The sequence below is a fragment of the Pinus tabuliformis genome, chromosome 9 (genome assembly GCF_031772625.1).
Source record: "Pinus tabuliformis cultivar Carrire ecotype Pingquan chromosome 9, CPIR1, whole genome shotgun sequence".
NCBI classification, from domain to species: domain Eukaryota; kingdom Viridiplantae; phylum Streptophyta; class Pinopsida; order Pinales; family Pinaceae; genus Pinus; species Pinus tabuliformis.
In genome coordinates this window covers 1,876,417,739-1,876,437,838 of record NC_142307.1, presented here as the reverse complement: position 1 = coordinate 1,876,437,838, position 20,100 = coordinate 1,876,417,739, and the positions used below count along the sequence as shown (strand labels likewise).

At 34.1% G+C, this 20,100-nt stretch overlaps 1 pseudogene; it reads left to right on the top strand.

Annotated features, from left to right (window-relative positions):
* Positions 1 to 6,251: 6,251 nt before the first annotated feature.
* Positions 6,252 to 20,100, top strand: part of LOC149156380 (vacuolar iron transporter homolog 2.1-like) — a 189,694-nt pseudogene continuing 175,845 nt past the window's right edge.

Sequence of the window (20,100 nt, the reverse complement as noted above, 5' to 3'; positions counted from 1 at the left end):
TGAGGTCTATGGTCTGGTTTGCTGATATCAGGGGCACACATTCCTAATATTTTTCTAATACATATCTGCTCATATATTTTCAAGTATGAATAACTCACCAAATCTACCAAAGATTACCAAAGGTAGACCTAGGACACCTACTGCATAGATCCTTTATGAGTTTACAGAGTCTTTAGAGAAACGTAGAGAAGAAAGAGAAGTCAAGCTACAAAAAGAGTTTTAAGTCATAGTGGAAAATAAATTGATATCTCTTGAAGGCAAGATCCAAAAACAAATAGAAAATAAAATAGAACTGTTGGAGAATAAAATGGAGGCAATGTAGACTAGGTTGCAGGTTATAGAAAAGCAAATGAAGATACAAACCAAAGATCCGATCAAGGAAATGTTGATACTTTAGAGAGTCTTAAAATGAAGGAAATGATTAAAGAACAAAAGAAAAAGTTGATGGTCGCCTCACCCTAAATAGTGTGGCAAGTAAATTAGCTATCAAACCAATTAAAGGTGAAATGAAAAAATTGATAGAATTAGACCATGAGCGTAACAAAAGGGCCTTGAACCTTATAATATTTGGTTTGAAAGAGGAGGTAGATGAGGATACTTTAGCCATAGCCTAGATAGAATTACATAATAGATTACAAATTGAAACAATGTGTCTCACATAAGCAACAAGGTTGGGGAAATTAACTGAGATTAAAGGAAGGCTGATCTGAATAAAGGTGAGCTCTACTGACCATAAGTATGACATATTTAGTAAAAATTCATGTCTAAAAGGAACGAGGATATTTATAAATGAAGATCTCATTCCGGAAGATCAAGCAGAATTAGGAAAGGAGGTTCAAAATGTAAAAGAAGCTACGAAGGAAGCAAAATGGGAAATAATAAAAAATAGAAAAGTCCTTATTCGAGATAGAAACAAAAAAGATAGTAATAAATAGAAATTCAACATGCTCCAGATTCTTTCTTGGAATTGTCGGGGCTTTCCATGGAACAAAGGCCCCAAGCTAAGTTCGATCTCGAACGATGTTGATATTATTTTGCTTGTTGAAACTTGGGAGCATGAAGAATCTAAGTTCCATAACATAGATGGCATTGCACTATGGTCTACCTGGAACAACCGATCCTCCGGTAGAGGCATTAGGGGTATAGATTGTTACATTAAGAAGAACATCTCCCCCCATGCTAGGATTTATAAAAAAAAACCCTTATAACCAATATAGTCTGATAGAGATTACTAATAATAATGATAAAAATACCTACATAGCAATCTATTATTTCCCCCCATCAATTCTAACTTTTATAAGAAAAAGAATCTATATAAAAATAGTCCTTACAATGGTTTAGAGAATGATATTTCTAGCCTAAGGAATGGAGATAATATCCTTTTAGTGGGTGACTTTAATGCTCGCAATTAAAGCAACCATGCTATTATTCTAAGCAATAATTCCAACCCTAATCCTCCTTGGTTAGGCGAAGACCTTACTCTGGCTAACCGGTACAGAAGGAGCTCTAAAGACCTCAGGGAGAATTTGTTTGGGTCGGAGCTAGTCAAGCTCTCTAGTGCTCAGGATCTGATAATTTGCAACGGTCTAAAGGCGTGGCCCACTTGTAGCCAAATGACCTGCATCCATGGGCTTTGTAGCAACATGGTAGACTATGTTATTTTCGATCTCCCTATATACATTGAAATAATAAATCTTGACATCTTAAACGACCACAAGCCTGACTCTAATCATAGGCCTTTATTTATAACTCTCAATTTTTTCATGCATAGAGATAGCATAGAAGATAATCCTTTTAGGAAAAAGAGCTTAATCTTTGATAGAAATAAAAACAATCTCTTTCTAAATGAATTAAAAACTAATTGACTTCTTTTACCTAGTATAGACAACATAGAAGACCTCTATCATAATTTTATTACAACACTCTCATATTCTATTAACAAGTTCTCAATTGAAATTTCAAGTAATAAAAGAAATAGAAAAAGCAACCCTTAGTATGACAAAGATTGTAAAAGTGCGAGGAGAGTAATTAAGGAAGCTATTGATGAACCTCTTAAAATTGGCAAGATAAAAATATACAAAGCCCTAACTAAAAAGAAAAAAATGCAGTATATTCGTAAAAGACAAGAGAATCTCTTACACCTCTCTAAGGTAGCTCCCAAGAAATTCTGGAGGCAGATTCTAACTAGGAAAACTAAAGATAATAATAAAGTTTCTTTACAAAAATGGAATTCTTATCTTAAAATGCTTCATGAATCTCCAAATTTCATGGATAACTTTGAAATATTGCTCTCAAAGAAGTAATTTTTCTCATTAGAAGACATTGATTTTGGGGTTAAATGCATGGAAAACGAGAAAGCTAAGGATATTGGAGGTTACCAGTCGGAAATCTTAAAAATTAGAGGTCATGTCCTCATCCCCCACATCAACAAGATTTTCAATCAAGCGGTCAAGCAAGGGTTCCCTAATCCATGGACTCAGAGCCTCATTATCCCTATTTTTAAAAGTGGTGATACAAATAACCCCTCTAATTTTCATACAATTATGGTCAGCCCTCTCTTAGACAAGCTATATGGTATTATTTTCGAAAAGAAGTTGAGCATATGGCTTGAAAGTGATGGTAAGCGAGCTAAAGGCCAAGCGAGTTTTAGAAGGTAGCACTCAACAACGGACCACCTCGTTATGCTTTGGATTATTGTGGAGGAATGCCACAATGATAAATCCAATCTCTTTTGTGGCTTTGTGCATTTTAGAAAGGCTTTCGATACAGTTCCTAGAAACGACCTATGGAATAGATTAGAAGAGCTAAAGGTTCCTTTCGAGTTGAGAGTTGTCACTATAAGGTTATACGAGAATGTAATTTCAAAGATAAAGAGAAATGAGGAGTGGTCGAAAGATATTAAGTGTAATATTGGAGTTAAACAAGGTTTCCCCCTCTCCCCTACCCTATTTGGCATTTACATCAACAAGCTAGAAGGTTTTTTAGAGGAAGCAAGCTGTGCTGGCATGACCTTAGCTGGGATAGTCATCATCCTTATTCTGTATGCTAATGATATTGTTCTTTTTGCAAGGTGCCCATCTGATCTTGATAAGCAAGTTAGACTTCTTAAGGATTTCTCCTCTACCATGGGTATAACCGTTAACACTGACAAAACAAAAGTTATGATTATCAAAGCCAAGAAGGAAACATACGCTAATTTTATGTATGACAATAGTAACTTGGAGGAAGTGTTTTCTTAAAAGTACCTAAGAATTGATATTCATCACAAGCTCAACTGTAACTATAGCATTGAGAAAAGGATTAATGGAGGGTGGAAAGCTTATTTGCGTCTTGAAAATAATTGCAAAATGGAAAACCTCATAATCTGGGATAGAAAGAAGATCCTCTTTGAAACATTAATAACTCCTGTTTTCTTATATGGATATGAGGTTTGGGGTTGCAGAGTCTCTAGAAAATCCTGGAGAAAGATTCAGCAAATCTAGAAGTGTTTTATAATGTATAACCTCAAAATTAAAAGAAATACACCCTATCATATTCTCCTTATAGAAGTGGATCTTTTCCCTATCGAGAGACTAGCTATGACTAGGCTTTTGTTGTACAAGCACAATCTCAATAACATAGGAGACCATAGACTTCCTAAGCTAGCTTTAAATTCCAGCCAAAACCACCTAAGGCTTAAACGAGGGTGGTATAAAGACACCAGGGCCTAGTTAAACCATTCGGAGATTGACAAGAATGTTGCATTGCAAAACATTAATAAAATTAAAAATATTGTTACTTCTAAGTTCAAAGAAAAAATGTGGTGTGAGAATGATTTAGTAGCTAAAAGAAAATTAAGATATTATAAGGAGGTCATCAACCCCACCTTAGAAGATCAAAAGTATCTCTCTGTTTTAACTAGCTCAAAAAGGAAAATTAATATAGCCAAGATTAGAATGAACTCTCACGAGCTCCATAGTGAAACAAGTCATTGGGTAGTTCCTAAAACACCATGGATGGAAAGGATCTTCAATCTATGTGAGAATATGAACATGGAGGATGAAAATCACTTCCTCTTAGAGTGCCCGACGTACAACCACATTAGATCTCAGTTTCATAATCTTTGTTGCAGTAATGATCTTCCTAGCCTTTTACGATGTCAAAATTATAGTGAGCTCAAGAGGCTTCTCTCCAAGATTTTTAAACATAGGAATAAAATCTTTAATCAAACTAAATAATTCGTTTTTTAGGTTAGACCAAAATTTGGTCTCAGTGGACGTTAACCATCATCATCATAGTATTAATGAAATTAAGTCCTACAAATTTTCAATATTTGTTAAAATTTTAAATTGTAATTATTATTAAATTGATATATATTGAAATTGAAAAAAAAGTTTAAAGTTGGAGGAAAAATTTAATAGTAATTGCACCATTTAATCTCTATCCTCAAGCATTATCAAGTTGATATTAATAAGATTACTTTACTATGGCCTTGGAAGATTAATGGTCTCATGCGGAGGAGTTAGTAGTATCAAGTGGAGGAGGCTAGAATTTGGGCAAAAAAAATTCAAAATATCTTGTAGATGTAGTGATTGAATCATATTTTCTATGGTGGAAATGGATTCAGTACCATTAAAAACCTCTAGAGCACCTAAAATTATAAAATTTGACTTATAACTTTCCTTGCCAGAAAACATAATCATTATGCTATAACTTTAATTTGAAAAAATGAAATTAAATTTGTAAAATAAGCATCTCAACATTTTCGAAATGAAATTAAATATGATAAATATGCAGGTCAACATTTTAAGCATGTCAGTCATCATGATGGAATAAGAGTCCATTCACGGCAACCTACTTTATAATATTAACAATAGAATTGTCATTTCACTGATAACTAATGAAAAGATATGATTAGTAATTTAACGCCAATATATTTTCAATGGATTAAAATATAGATAGACAAATGAGGAGATATATCCTGAAATATGCTTGGTTAAAAGTCATTCTTATTGGTGAGTGTTATCCACGATAATCACCAATCAAACTAAGGTAGTCGGTTATACGTTAAATGTGTTTTGAAGTTGAGTATAATCTGTATAAATTTATTTTAAATACCAGAAAGATCTAATTTTTCACGTGTAATTTTTTTATGAATTTATTTTATTAAATATTTTATATAATTTATTATTTTTATTTAAATAGACATAATTAAATTTTAACATTACACAAATAAAATTACACATCAAATATAGAATAAACTTTGATAAATAATTTTATAATGGTGAGTAAATATATTTTTTTCATTTACTCACCGTTCATTATGTTTCACCGAATTGGACCAAATTATGAAACATAATTTGTCACGTGATTACACCGCTACTTCAAGGTACAGAGTTTGTCACAGCATTCTTTAAGAGAGAGAATTTGTTACACGATTACACCGCTCCTTCCAGACAGGGACCATTTATTTGGACTTGTAGATCGCTGTGCCTCGTGATTCGTCGGCTGTGAACAAACCAGATTCGAGAGCATCATGGCATTCACATTATAACCTGATCGGACGTCCACGAAAGACAAACTCTCACACAAGCACGCTCATTGCACACGCCATGCGAACATTAAAATATACATATTGTTTGTCTTTCAGCAATTGTATATCGCAAGAAGGAACGCAACCAGACAGGTACTGGTGTTTTTTAATGACGGCTGTCGATATTTCGCCCCCCAGTGGAGCCTGTCCGTGATATCATAATTCGCAGCCTTCTGCTACAGCAAAATATGGCCCAAAAAAGTACATAAAGAGACATTCTTGAGCGTGGAGAGCACACGCTTGTGGTTTCCATCTGATTCCTCGTTACGCGCTCACTGAATTCCAGCTTCGTAGGCGTTTTTGTTACATTGCAGTTTGGATCGTGAATATTCTATTTGTATTTCATAGAACAGGCGAGGATCCGCGCCAAAATCATTGGGTCTATCGTTTGCAGTAGACCTTGTCAGAAATTGCAATTAGAATATTTTAGAAGAGATATTTCCATACCTGGCGCTAGTCCAACATTTAAGTTACAATAATATATTCCTTATCCTGTGCTCTGATTGTTTTCTTGCTTTCCCTGATCCTTAGACAGATAAATCACCATTCCACTGCAAAATGGCCAATTGTAACGGTTTGGTCCCAGAGGCATAGCCCATTCCACTGCAAAATGGCCAATTGTAACGGTTTGGTCCCAGAGGCATCGCCATCTGCAGAACCATTTAATGTAAGCATTACGATGCCAGTTTATAAGGAAAAGAGTAATTCCCAACAAAGAGGGCAGCGTCTTCGGGCAGCAGTGCTGGGTGCCAACGATGGATTGCTGACCACGGCATCGTTAATGCTAGGAGAGGGAGCAGTGCAACCAAGTAAAAGTACCGTGGTCGTATCAGGGATGGCAGCTCTGGTGGCCGGTGCTTGCAGTATGGCCATTGGGGAATTGGTTTCTGTGTATGCTCAACGTGATGCACAAGTCTCTGACATGAAAATAAGAGAAAGCAATCTTCGAAACCCTAACGATGATGAAGAGCACGAGAGCCTCCCCAACCCGTTCCAGGCAGCAATTGCATCAGCCCTGGCATTCTGTGCTGGAGGAATCGTGCCCTTACTCTCAGCAGCCTTCATCAGCAATCACCTTATCAGAGATGCAGTGCTGGCATCATAATACACGTTCATTAAACTTACAATATAAGTTATGTTAGGATTATTTATTGGTATTATTATTAATTATAAAAAAATTAATGTATGAATACGACATATATATTTAAAGAAAATTGTAACCAGATTCTTGGCCATGAAGATTCAACTCCATTCTATTGTGGAGTTTAGTAACTTGTAGATATGGGCCTACATTGCAAACTATTAATAATACATACCAAAAAAACCATAACTCAAGTTCACATGACACAGGTTGATATGACATCTCTTTTAATTAATCAATTTAATTAAAAGGTGAAAGTGAGTAACTACCTTTGAGATAAATCTTAGCTTTGGATATGTAACTACTACTTAGAATATTTTTTTCGTAAAGACCCTACCATCTACTTAATAATCACTAAGAATAAAATTAAAATCCTATTCTAAAATAAACACGCATATTAACATAATTACTAACAAATTTGAGTATTATTTATTCAATTTAATTTATATTTTTTTTGTGGGTAAATTGTATATCCTTTAAGATGGGGGATTACAAGATAGTACTAAAATTCTCACTAGGGAGACCGAATCAAAGCTAAAAATTTACTCTCCATAGAGAGGTGTTAGATATATCAGCAATAGGATGATCAATACTTGACATACAAAACAAAGTAGGTAGCCTAATTGGCCATAGAAATAGATAATAGGAGAAAAACATAACATGATGATAACATAAGCTTAACTAGAAGGATCAGAGTCTATGGGAACAACCTAAATGGAATATTTCTTGTCTTGGGTAATGCCCCATTTTGAGGCAGATATTCCAAAATGTTGGTCTATGCGCTCTGTCCATTGGTCCAGGTTCTTCATGTGACAATGGAAGTGCTCGAGGGAATGGAGGATGCCTTTCTAATGCTCATGTCGGTCCAGTGGTTTTTTGTTAATGAGAAACTTCATGTGCCAATAAAGATCAATTACTAGCATGCATTCATTAAATATACCACAAGTGTGTTGAGTGTCTGGTATCGAATCAACCAACTTAGCAAGAACCTTTGTGTCTAAGAGATGAAGTCTATGGGAGGAGCATTTTCCCTTGGCACAAGTTAGCTCCTCTTGCATGGGCCTTATTGTGAGGTCATAGAAATGGGATGCAACTTCGTCCATATGTGACACATACACATGTTTCCATTATGGGCCCAGTCTTGATAATAGGCTATTGCCCTACACACATGGGCTCATTGATGAGGTATGGGGTGAAGGACCGGAGAAGAGAAAAAACCCACTCACCAAAGAGGGGGTTAAAGAAAAAACATAAGTTTGAGGAGAATTCCACGTCATAGGTGCATAGAGAAGAGAGTCAACGTGGAATGAATGGTAGCCAACGAGAGATTCTCACAATGAAAATGGGTGATGGGGATAAAGAAGATAGGGGAGGGATGACAAAAATAAATGGATACTTGTTTAAGGAAAAGTCTAGAAGCGAAGGTCCAAGGTGGGTGAATACCTTAAGCATAGGGATAAGTAGAGGAGCACACCAAGTAGAGTGCAAGGGTAGCTAATAGAGACTAGAGGGTGGGGAAGAAGGTAGAATATCAAAGGGGGTTGACGTGCCAGGAGAAAACAAACAAGACTATAGCAAGAATTAGTTGCCTAGAATATTGAGAAAATATTTAGAGATGGATAGGATTGAACAAAAGAGTAGCTAAGAACCTCGTAAGTCTATTGAAAGAGGGTGAATAAAAAATGGAAAGAAAAATGTAGTGAAAAATAAAGTTACCATTTGCACTACAATTCCATTGAACTGGGGATGGTACAATTTCATTGAATTTACAATTGCTAAACTAAGAAGGCTTATTTTTCGCAAACAAAAGCATTGAGAAAATAGGAAATGGAAAGCCACAAGTGGAAATACTATGAGTCCCCATTGGTGAAATTGTTAGTTTATGCTGCTCGCCAGGTGCTATAGAGAGAAACATAAAATGGATTCAGAGCCTTGTAGTCATGGTTAAATTCCTCTCCTACTAAATAACCCATGAGCAAGAACCTAATTGACAGGTGATACACATGAGAAACTACTATGGGCCAAACATATGCTAGACTGAACGATGAACAACATGTGCATGGTACAAAGATATTATGTTTATCACAGGTGCATGTTGTCGGATCTCCTAGTCCTTTGGCTAGGTGGGATGGCGACAACCTCCTCCTACTTTTATCTTGGTAAGCACCCCATCCAATAATTCGGTTTTTATTTTTAATATAAAGTAATGAAATTAATACCAATATAGATCCATCATCAGCACAAATATCTATTGCACTGAGAGGGATTAAATCTCTTCAAGTGGAAACCTGTTTTGTAGTGAAAATTTTGAAAAAAAAAATTGCATCCCTCTCATCCCTTGATAGATATTGATCAATCTGTAATGGTCTTGTGTGTGTGTGTGTGTGTGTCTATATATATATATATATATATATATATATATATATATATATATATATATATATATATATATAATGTGTAGTCTTTCATTGCTTAAATTGTATATTTGAATTTTATAAAGACTACATAACTTAAACTTGTAAGTCCAAAAAATCTTTGTTGGGTTAAAAAAAGACACTAAAAATGACCAAAATATAAAATAGTGAGACTACTTAAAATATTTTAACCACGATTTTTTTTTCAATTACTTATTATGATATGCACATGTTTTTTAAAATAAATATATAATATATACATAGTTGACATTAAAATATTTTACATAACTCCCTGATCGAGGTGTTTGATTTTGGGACATTGGAGGAGGGGGGAGCACACCACTCGACCACCTCCCATCACATTTGGGGGGGTGGTGGTGTGTCCAACTCACACCATGCAACACAGATGCAAACATCTATTATTATATTTTAATCTTCTGATAGACTTCTCTCCGCGTACGGACTCTAGGATGAGAGACCTTGTTCTTTGGATTTTATTTTATGCCTGAGTTATACCTATGCCAGAATTGGGACATTTCCATTGGGTGATAGGAAGTGAGAGGCTTATATTTGGTAGCGAAGATTTAGGGTTGTGGCAAACACTGTAATTTTCCTCTATGTTATAAATGATGGCTTATTTTCATGGCCATGGATTGGCACACACCATAAGTTATGGATAATTAACTTTAGAGTTCGATCTCATCCAATTCATGTACTAGAAACTGAGCTACGACAAGTGGAAACTCTTTAGGAAAGTAGTGGAGGTGTCACTTGGGGCACTAGCAAAAAACATGGTGATAGAAATTATAGTAGTGGGAGATGTTAGCCTTCAACAAACTCTCACAACTATACAAGTCCAAGTTTGGTGGGGTGTTCAACATTGGGTAATATTCTCTATCTCCACTTAATTGGATTTTAACAAATTCTTCACTAGTTTTTACTTTATTTTGTGGGTGTTGGCTAATTCTCCAAGCTCAGTGGGATTAATTTGTGGTTTGGATGTTCTTTCCTCTCAGTAGTTGTTGGACCACTAGGATTATTTTATCCATCCCCCCTTAGAGGCTATTTTATGTTAGCATTTGTCACATATTTGTCGAATGATTCATGCCTCCTTGGTCTCTACTTTTACTTTTTTCTCACATCCACAAGTTTTTAGGTGTTTCAGGACAGAATTCTACCATAGCCCTTGGTTTTCTAGTGTAGTATTCCCTAGCAGCAAATGCACTGTCATCAACGGTCTATGGAAGAGGGTCCCTAGGGTCGACCACATGCCAAAGCCTAAGATCAAGATGTCACAACTATTCTAAACACTGCCACTCCTCCAAAAATTCAAGAGGAAATCTCCCAACTTGAAGCCTTGACCACAAAAGATCGAAAAATCTAATTTGACTCATAAATTGAATCTAAGGTATCCAATTTGGTTCCCGATCATAGACATACTAAGAAAATATGAATCTAATACTTGAACTCCATTACAGTATATTGTCAAATGACAAAACTCTTGGGCAGTGTCCTGAAGGCGAAACATGAATATCACAATGATATAATCTCTTATATGAATAAAAATAAGTATGTGAAAAATTATCAACACTCATACCTTTCTAGTTTAGATGCATGGATTTCTCACCAACTAGGGCAAATGCTTAAGATTTGGGCATAGTTACTTCGGCTAACTCTTCATGTTATGCTTAGCCACTCACATTTTGTAGTCTAGTCTATGTTAATTGTCATAAAATTCATAGTGATAATTTCTATTATTTTGAATTAACTGAACGCTTTTCCATGGCCAACAAATTTGGTTTCCCTTAACGCACACTTTTCAACATACATAGCATGAACAATGATATATTTTGTTGTTAAATCAAGACATTTTGAGAAAATATAATTTAAATTCACAAATTATATATATATATATATATATATATATATATATATATATATAATGTGCATTAAGACATTTTATATATGAACTATACTGCACATATTAAAATGATTTGTTTTGTTATTAATATATTTCTATGTATACATAAATATTGCTTAATCTTGTATATTAAAATATTTTGATTGATGACACAAATTCAAATTTTTTATTATAATGAATATTTTTAAATGTCACATATTAACTTTATATTAAGGATTGGATGTGCTACACAATTCCCCTTGACTGTTCTTGTGAAGGAATATCTGATATTCTTTATTTTATTTTTAAACTTTAGATTACCTGTTTTTTTCTTTCTTTCGTGGAGAATGAACATTTTATTATATACAATATCAACATATGTTTTTCTATATATATTTTTATATGAAAATGATATTGACATAACTTAGTTAACATATATCTTCAAATAATTTACTTAAATCCCATACTGAAATATTTTTGAAAAGTATAAGGTTTAAACATCTTACTCACATTTTTTTTTACTTCTACTTACATTGTATATTTTTCAACTTGATATGAAATTCTATCACATAATGTGGAAATCCAAATATTTTATTTATGATTAAGAGTGAGTGAAATAATTTTACCACATCTGATTGTAATATTAAAATAAAATCCAGTGGCCACAGTGAAATTGTGATTATTGATATTTTGTAATGATTTTAATTAGAGCTAATTGAATATGCATATTTATTTCTATTTTTTAATACAACTGACATTGCTTTTCTATTTAGAAAATATTTGTAATTTTATTTTAAGAGGGGCACTTGTCAACTCCATTTTTAACATGGAAAATATAAACAAATTTATGACTACTATTATGAGTAGTCTCCTAAATAAATATTAAGTTATATAGTAAATATTAGAAAAATATGCATCAAGTAGTTTTGAAAACAATTCATTTCCCTAGTTGCATGGGTTCAAGTCTCCAAATACATGTGGTGATTAGTCAATTTATGATAACTATGAAATAGTTGTATCTGATATAATATTAGGAGTTGATGTTTTGAAATTTTCGATTCTCTAAAAAAAATATCATTCAACTAAAAATAAATTAAAATATATAGTTTACGAGGTGCATCAAGGATGAGTTTTGGCGAGAACAGGTGGATTATTACAATTTAGTTTGGTTCCTTAGTTGGTGTGCCAATCATGTTGACATGAAGTCTATTTATTTCTCATCTGGTATGAGGAAAGGTGGTAGATGATTCTTCAGGGATGGATATGACTCTTCTTTGTCCTTCTATGGTGCGTATCTTCATTATAATATGTGTTGGATCTATTTTATGAATTCTTTGGTCGTTGTGACCTTGTGGTGTGTCTATACTAAACGATGGCTACTCTGGTTTATGCTTTCAATGGTCGTTGAGGAGAATCCTAGCATGTATTTCTGGGGGCATTAATGATTTTCCATCTTGGTAAAGTTTCTCCAGTTCTATGGGCTTTTCCATGGGGTGTGTTCTTTGCTACTTTCTACTTCAAGTTGGCTCTTTAGTGTCTCTTTCTACTTCTATTTCTTTATTAGACTCTTCATATCTAGTATTTAATTGAGATTTTTTATGACTGTAAGGTATTTTATGGGGTGTTAGCTTTCCCTGTTCTTTCGGTTTGGTCAACTATGTTCATTTGGGTTATTCATTGCATTTCTGTTATCTATAATCCATTTTGTTTTTGTGTTAGGTTCTTTCTTGGGTCGTTTGGCAGCGAGGTTTTTGCGGAGAGGTGTTGGTAGAGTGAAATATCTAGTACTTTGGTCATAATCCTTGTTTTTGGCTTGCTTGGGTGCATTACTCATAGGTTGGTTGCCCTTGTGGTCTATGAGTCTTAAGTGCGGGGAATTATACAACCTTTTGGGTACTGGTCAATGAGCTTGGTCTATTAGGGATTATATTGTTGGATTTCAATCTTGCTTGGAAACGTATATACTTCCTTCATCTCACTGTCTCATTGGGCATGTTTTGCCTTTGTCCTCATGCCTCCAAGATAAAGGATGAGCATTCAAAAATGTAGTTTGAGTAAGCATGGTTATAAAAGGGTGTGAACTTTTTCTTCTAAATTTGTTGCTTTTGCCTTCGATGTGGTCCCTTTAGAAGTTCAATGCGAGAACCTAGTTTTGGAAAGTAACGAAGAGGGTCATCGCCCTTACTTCTCAAATTCTAGAATTGTGTCTTAAGAGCAGAAATGGCTATTTTCCCTTGGTAGGTTCTGTCGACGAAGGTGGCATTTCTTGAGCTCTATATATATATATAAATCAACATCTCATAACTCTGTTCTGACCTATCTTTCAAGATAAACAGGTTAACAATTATAATGTATTTTCTACTTTAAAGTACATAAAGTTGATGCTCCATAATATGAGCTTCTAATATAGATGCTCACTTATCAAAAATGGAAAATGTATTTATGAGTGATTCTTCTTTTGGGGTTTTGAAAGACCCTTCAGTAGGTAATAATTATTTGTCTATAATTGTTCCCCTTTAGATCATGAATATTAACTCTCTGTTGATGTTTCAGCTATGATCTCTATTTTGGGGATTATTTTTTTTGTATGCCTATACCAATGTCTCTCACCAAGTCTCCTAGTTTTGCTTCTTTGGAACTCTATCTGATTTGTATTTCTATTATGGTGCAGAGTTGAAATGTGTTTCTCTTGTTTAATATGGGCAATCCATGATCGATCAACATGGATTCTAGTTTTTACATGTTTGGATCTCTCTCTAGTTTGAGGTGCTACTATGGTGCAGTGGATGATATGTGGTTCTCTTAATTTTGTGTGGGGAAACCATGGTAATCTTCATATCTCCTGGGGTTTCCCTTTGGGAATGCACTTGTTTTTGTGGGGTTGATATGTATTGGTTTATGTTGCTCTTTTGTTGAATGACAATGTGCATGTTGATTTAGTTTGTAATGGTGGCCATTGATTACTATTGGGGTCTTGTTGGTTCTGGTTATTTTTCTCTTTCTTCTTGATGGAATTGTGAAATATCTACATCTAACTCTCTGTGCTCTAGATAATTCATTTATTTTACTTGATGGTAATGTATTGGAGGTTTATTATGTTTACTTCATTATGATATATGGAAGCCTAGGTTTTGGCATGTCACTTATTGCTTATCTTGTGGTCCTAGGAAAAAGTTGTATTGAGTCTGTAAAGAGATTATGCTTTTTTGTGTTTATCTAACAATTATGCCCAACAACCTTTATAAATTTTTAATTTCAATCGAAAATATAATAACCTTATATTCAAAAAAAATTATTTAAATGCTTGAACTTAAAATTTTAGCTTGTTATTAAAATATTATACTTATTATACTATTTTACAATAAATTTATGTTAACCCAAAAATAATATTTCTTAAATTCTTGAACTTAAATTCTAGCTTGTTATTAAAAATTTACCATTATTATACTATTTTTAATTTGTAATTTTGTCTTTACTAATTAAACTCTAGTTTTTTACTTTACTAAATTTTAAATTTATCCTATCTCTCATTTTTCCCTTTAGTATTTTTGGGATTTATAAGAAAATGAGGAGAATCACATCATTTAGATATTTACAAATGGGATGTTATATTTTTATCTTATAATTGAGAGTGAAATTTTATTTTGAACATTATTTAAAAAAATTAAATTAATTATTATGCTTTTATATTTTTAAAAGCTATATGTTTTGTCATTATGAAAAATATATATTTTGTATTTATGAATGGTTTATTTCCTAATTTTAACTGTATTAAATTTCATTAAATATTCTTACATGTATTCAAATCTAGTTTTATTTTTATTTTATTAATATATTTTAAAAATATGAAAAATACCGTGTTATAAAATGCTTGGAATATATTAAATTAAAGAAAATCTGAAAAAAATTATTATATAGGCACATTTTCCGATTTTATATATATATATATATATTTGTTTTTAATTAAAATATCTAAAAATATTAAAGTAATAAAATAAATAATTAAAGATAAAAATTGTAAATTTGTTTTGGCATTTATAACGGTTAATCTTGTATATACAACAATTTGTAATCTAGATAAACACATTATCGAACTGGGACACATTAATAACTTGAACTAACTTAAAACCTACCTGAAGCACTTGGAAATGTAAAGTTCCAACACTCCATTCCTAGAATTTATTAATAATCTTTGTTTAGGGTTTCAGGTAGAGGTAATATAGTTGTTGGTTTTGATGTAGAATTTTCTACATCACTAGCTATTTATTTTATGGTTTACTTATTTTCTGGCTTACGGCTCCAAGTAGAGGGATACTTGTGGCTAATTTTATGTAGATTTTAGTATAGCATAAAGATAATATTATAGAATGTGTAGAAGTTTCTTTGCTTTTATGGTTTAGAGTTCCCAAGTAGAAGGATAATAGTTGTTAGTTTTATGTAGATTTTAGGTATAGCATAAAGGTATGATTCTAAAATAGCATAAAGGTAATAGTTATTTGTTTTATGTAGATTTTAGGTATAGCATAAAGGTATGATTTTAGAATATGCCAGAGTTGTTTTGTTTAAATTTTATTATCTCATTGTTTATATAAGAAAGAGTAATTATATTTTAATTTAGTAATTCTTTTGTGAAGTTAAAAAGAAAATATTAAATTGATAATATTATTTTTTGTTTGTTTTTTTTATTTCAATTTTTAATAGTTTTAATAATAAAGAAAACATATTAATCTTATTCTAAAATTTTTCTAATAATGTAGATTTTTCAAAACTTTTTATCTCTACTTTATTAATATTTTAAATCAGAAAAAGAATTATAGCTTACTAAAAACATAGATAGTTTTATGAAGGTGATATAGTATAAATTTGAAGTCATGTCATTAATGTGAAGGATACATAGATATTTTAAGTGATAATTTACAAGTTGTATAACTTTATTATCTTTCCATATATTTTTCAAGGGATAAATATTTATTATTCATTCTTACTTGCCATGTTTATGGGATGTAATGGTAATGCAAAGAAATATATGTATGAATGTTATATCATTTCTCTGCCAAGGGAATGATAGATCGTTATTACATATTAATGATTTCATTACATAGAAATTGTCCAATAACATTATTACATGATATTTATTTATTGAATTATGATAATAGATCTAATATGGCATAGGTATAGTAGCCCCTTGAGTAACTTACTCGGCAAGCCCATGTTATGTAAAGTAAATGCGAGTGATGGAGGTCCCATGTTTAATCACCCAAACAATCAAAACCTATTTACTATCGTAAGGATGGGGTGGTTACACCTATGGATTATACTGGTACCAGTTGGAATTGGCCTTATGTCAAATGAGTATGAGACCAACCTAATTTTTGGTGCCTCTATTCTAAAAAAATGTCATAGGTATATTACAAACACTGCCCCCCCTAATAACAATGATTTGTTGTGAGATCATGTGGAAGGAAAACTTCATCTAATGGAATGAATAATATTTGTTATTTTCATCGATTAGATAAGGTCGACTATATTAGTTGGTATGATGTTTAAATACTTTAACAATATTGAAGCATTGAAAAAGGATTAATGAAAATGAAAATGGGTTTTTTTGAGACTCTCTAATAAGAAAAGTATAGTTTAAAATTTATTTTTTCTTGACTTCAAGATGTATTAGCACTTGTTTTCCTTGATATGTAAGAATGAGGCTAGCATTGTTATGTTGATTATGGTGTGCTACAATTTCTATAAACCAATCTAGTAGCTTGATAATTTGATCCTTCTTGGCGGTATGAGAGCGGAGGAGAAACGATGGCGGCGTTTCTAGGTCAGGGTTTCTGAGTAACTGTTACAGACCCAGAGCTGGAAGTGAATAGGTCGAGGCTAGCGGTTTTACTCAGAAGGGGACAGGAACTGGCCCTGCAGATGGTCAACGAGGGGTCCATTAGGGCCCCTACTTTTAAACAAATAGTCATGCAGAAGCAGAAGCAGACAGCGCAGGAAGGAGTCAGAATATCAGGATATGACAGGCTCAAGCAGAACAGCAGGAAAAATAAGGAGAAAAAACAAGCAGAAGTCAGAGAGCCCAGCAACAACCCACAAATCAAGGGAAAAGGAAATTAGGGTTTGGAGAACAGTGGAAACAATGACACTACAGGACAAAACTTACAGTCAATGATGAAAATCAGTCAAAGGAAAAGGGGGAACATAAGGAAGGCTCCGAGGGGAAAGAAGAAATGGAATGTGAAACCAGCTCAAACCCCAGCAACAACCCAATAGTAAGCGAAACCTGCAAACCTAAAAAAGCAGATACCCTTAGAGTTGTCATAATAGATCTGGAGATTCAAGCATATCGAGAGCACATGGCAGAGCATGTAGTCATCTGCAAGTTTATGGGCTTGTGGCCAACTGAAAGAGCATTATGTCAATGGATACGACAGCAATGGAAACCCAAAGGTGATGTGAAACTACACTTAGGAGCAAAAGGTTTCTTCACTGTAGTTTTCACTAACCTAGAAGACATGGAAAATTTTTTTGATGGAGGCCCGTATTTATTAGCTTCAGCCGGTCTGTACATGTGACCATGGAAACCAAATTTTGTTCCAGAAAAAGAAACCTTCACTCAAGTACCAGTGTCGATCTGCCTGTTTTCTCTTCCCATAGACTATTGGGGTCTATCAGCTCTGAAACAAATTGGGGATCAGCTGGGCACTTTTATCAAAGCCTCAGAAGCGACCATGCAAAGAAAATACACCTCATGTGCAAGAATCTGAGTGGAAATGGATGTATCAGGTGCTCTACATGAGGGTTTATGGCTAGAGTACAGGGACGAGGATTACTTTCAAGCAATAGACTATGAACAGATTCATTTTCGCTGTCGAAGATGTCATGAGCATGGACATCTAATGAGGGAGTGCCCTTTGAATAAACAAGAAGAAGTTACTACAACAGAGCAAGCAAAGAGAGGCGGAGATAACTTTGTAAAACCAAAGATAAGACAAAGAGCCAACCGAAGAAGGACAAATAGAATAGAAACAGAACGAGGTCACCACAACAACACTTTTGAAATCCTGGAGTTAGATATAGACCCAGAGGATCTGAATAAATTTCTAACTTTAAATGAAGGGCTAACAGAGAAAGTCGAGCAAACTACAAAAGAAGCAGAGGAAGCCATTATTAGAAAAGAATTCCAAATGAAGGAACAAACAGAAGAGCCAGAGGAGGATGCAGACATGCTAACCAACGATGGAGGAAGTGATGACTTAGAGTTGGAGGAGGTTCTAGCACAGGAAGGATGAACCTACCAATCATGACTGAGAACTGGAAAGCTCGAGGCATAGAAAATGTACTGGAAGAAGAGATCAGGAAGGTCAATGATCTATTTATAGCAAGGTAGAAAGCGGAGTTAGAAAGGCAAAGTAGAAATTTAGGTATAGCAAAAGGAGCTGGGAACCACCCAAAGAGTCTTCTCTGCAACTCAACAAGCTCAAAGCAAAGGAAGAAGAGAGGCCGAAGAACAAGTGGTGAAGTTCTGCAGGAGCTAGGGATAATAATGATAAACTCAGGGAAGATGAAGGCTCTAAATCCCTTCCCGTCTTATCAATAATTCTTCTAGTTAATCATGAAAATGATTTCATGGAATGCAAGAGTGCTAAACAGCCAAGCAAAGAAAAGAATTCTGAAAAGAAAACTTTAGAAAGAAAAACCGGATATAATATTCATTCAAGAAACTAAATGCGGCAATACCAGCATGGCTAACATCAGTAAGAAGCTCGACAATCACATAGATTATATGGAAGTAGAGAGTCAGGGTCAAGAAGGAGCCTTAGTCACTATGTCGGACTCGAGGATGATTCAAGTCCTCTCAGCAGAAGCAACCAGAACATTCATAGTCGTGGAAGCCCAACCCACAGGTAACTCTGAATCCTTCTTATGCACAAATGTTTATGGACCGTAGAAAATAGAGGGTAAAATGACCTTTTTGAGTTCTTTGTTAAGTTTGATTTCTAGTCATCCATATTCCAAATGCATTATGGGGGGTGACTTTAACATGATAACTACCCTTCTGGAGAACAAAGGGGGAATAAGAAAACTTAGTAAGGATGCAGAATTATTTAAAAATTTCATTGACAATGCTAAACTGATGGATATCCCACCAAAGAGTGGCACTTTCACATGGAATAACAGACGAGGTGGCGATAGGCTGATTGCCTCTCGTTTGGATAGATTCCTCATCTCTGAGAGCATCATTATGGATGGTATTCTAGTTGATTCAGACATCCTTCCAAGTGGAGGATCTGACCACTGGCCAATATCTTTAATAGCAGCTATCCATGGCACTCCAAGGAATAAACCTTTCAGATTCGAAAAATTTTGGTTGGAACACCCCAACTTCCTCAATATAGTGGAGAAATAGTGGTCTGAATCTATGATTGGAAGGGGATCGAAAATGTTTAATCTTCAGAAGAAATTAAAGTATACTAAAGCCAAAACAAAAGAATGGAATATTACGGAGTTTGGAGATATTTTTAAGGAGAAAACCTTAATAGAAGATAAACTGGAACAGATACACAAAGCTTGGGCTTCAAGGCACAACAGTGAGGAGTCTGTAGAGTAGGAAAAAGTTCTAACTGATCAGTGGCATACACGCTGTCAGCAGGAAGAAATTCTTTGGAAACAGAAATCCAGAATATGGTGGCTAAAAGAGGGTGAGCAGAACACCAAATTTTTTCACAGATCTGCTCTAGATTACAAGAGTGCGAATAAAATACTAGAACTCAAGGATGAGAATGGGGAAACTTTAAAAAATCACCAAGACATAGCGGCTTTACTCACTAGGCATTTCAGCATTATTGCCCAAGAACCGCAAGCAAACAGAGAGGATGCCATAAAGGAGCTCATTACGGCCATTCCCAAAACTATCATCAACGATCAGAACTCAGCCCTCAGTAGAGAAATTTTCCTAGAGGAAGTGGAAGAAGCAGTCAGAAGCATGCCAAGTGATAAGGCCCCTGGACCGGATGGTTTCACCATTAATTTTTACAAAGCTTGCTGGAACCTAGTGAAACATGAAGTTTGG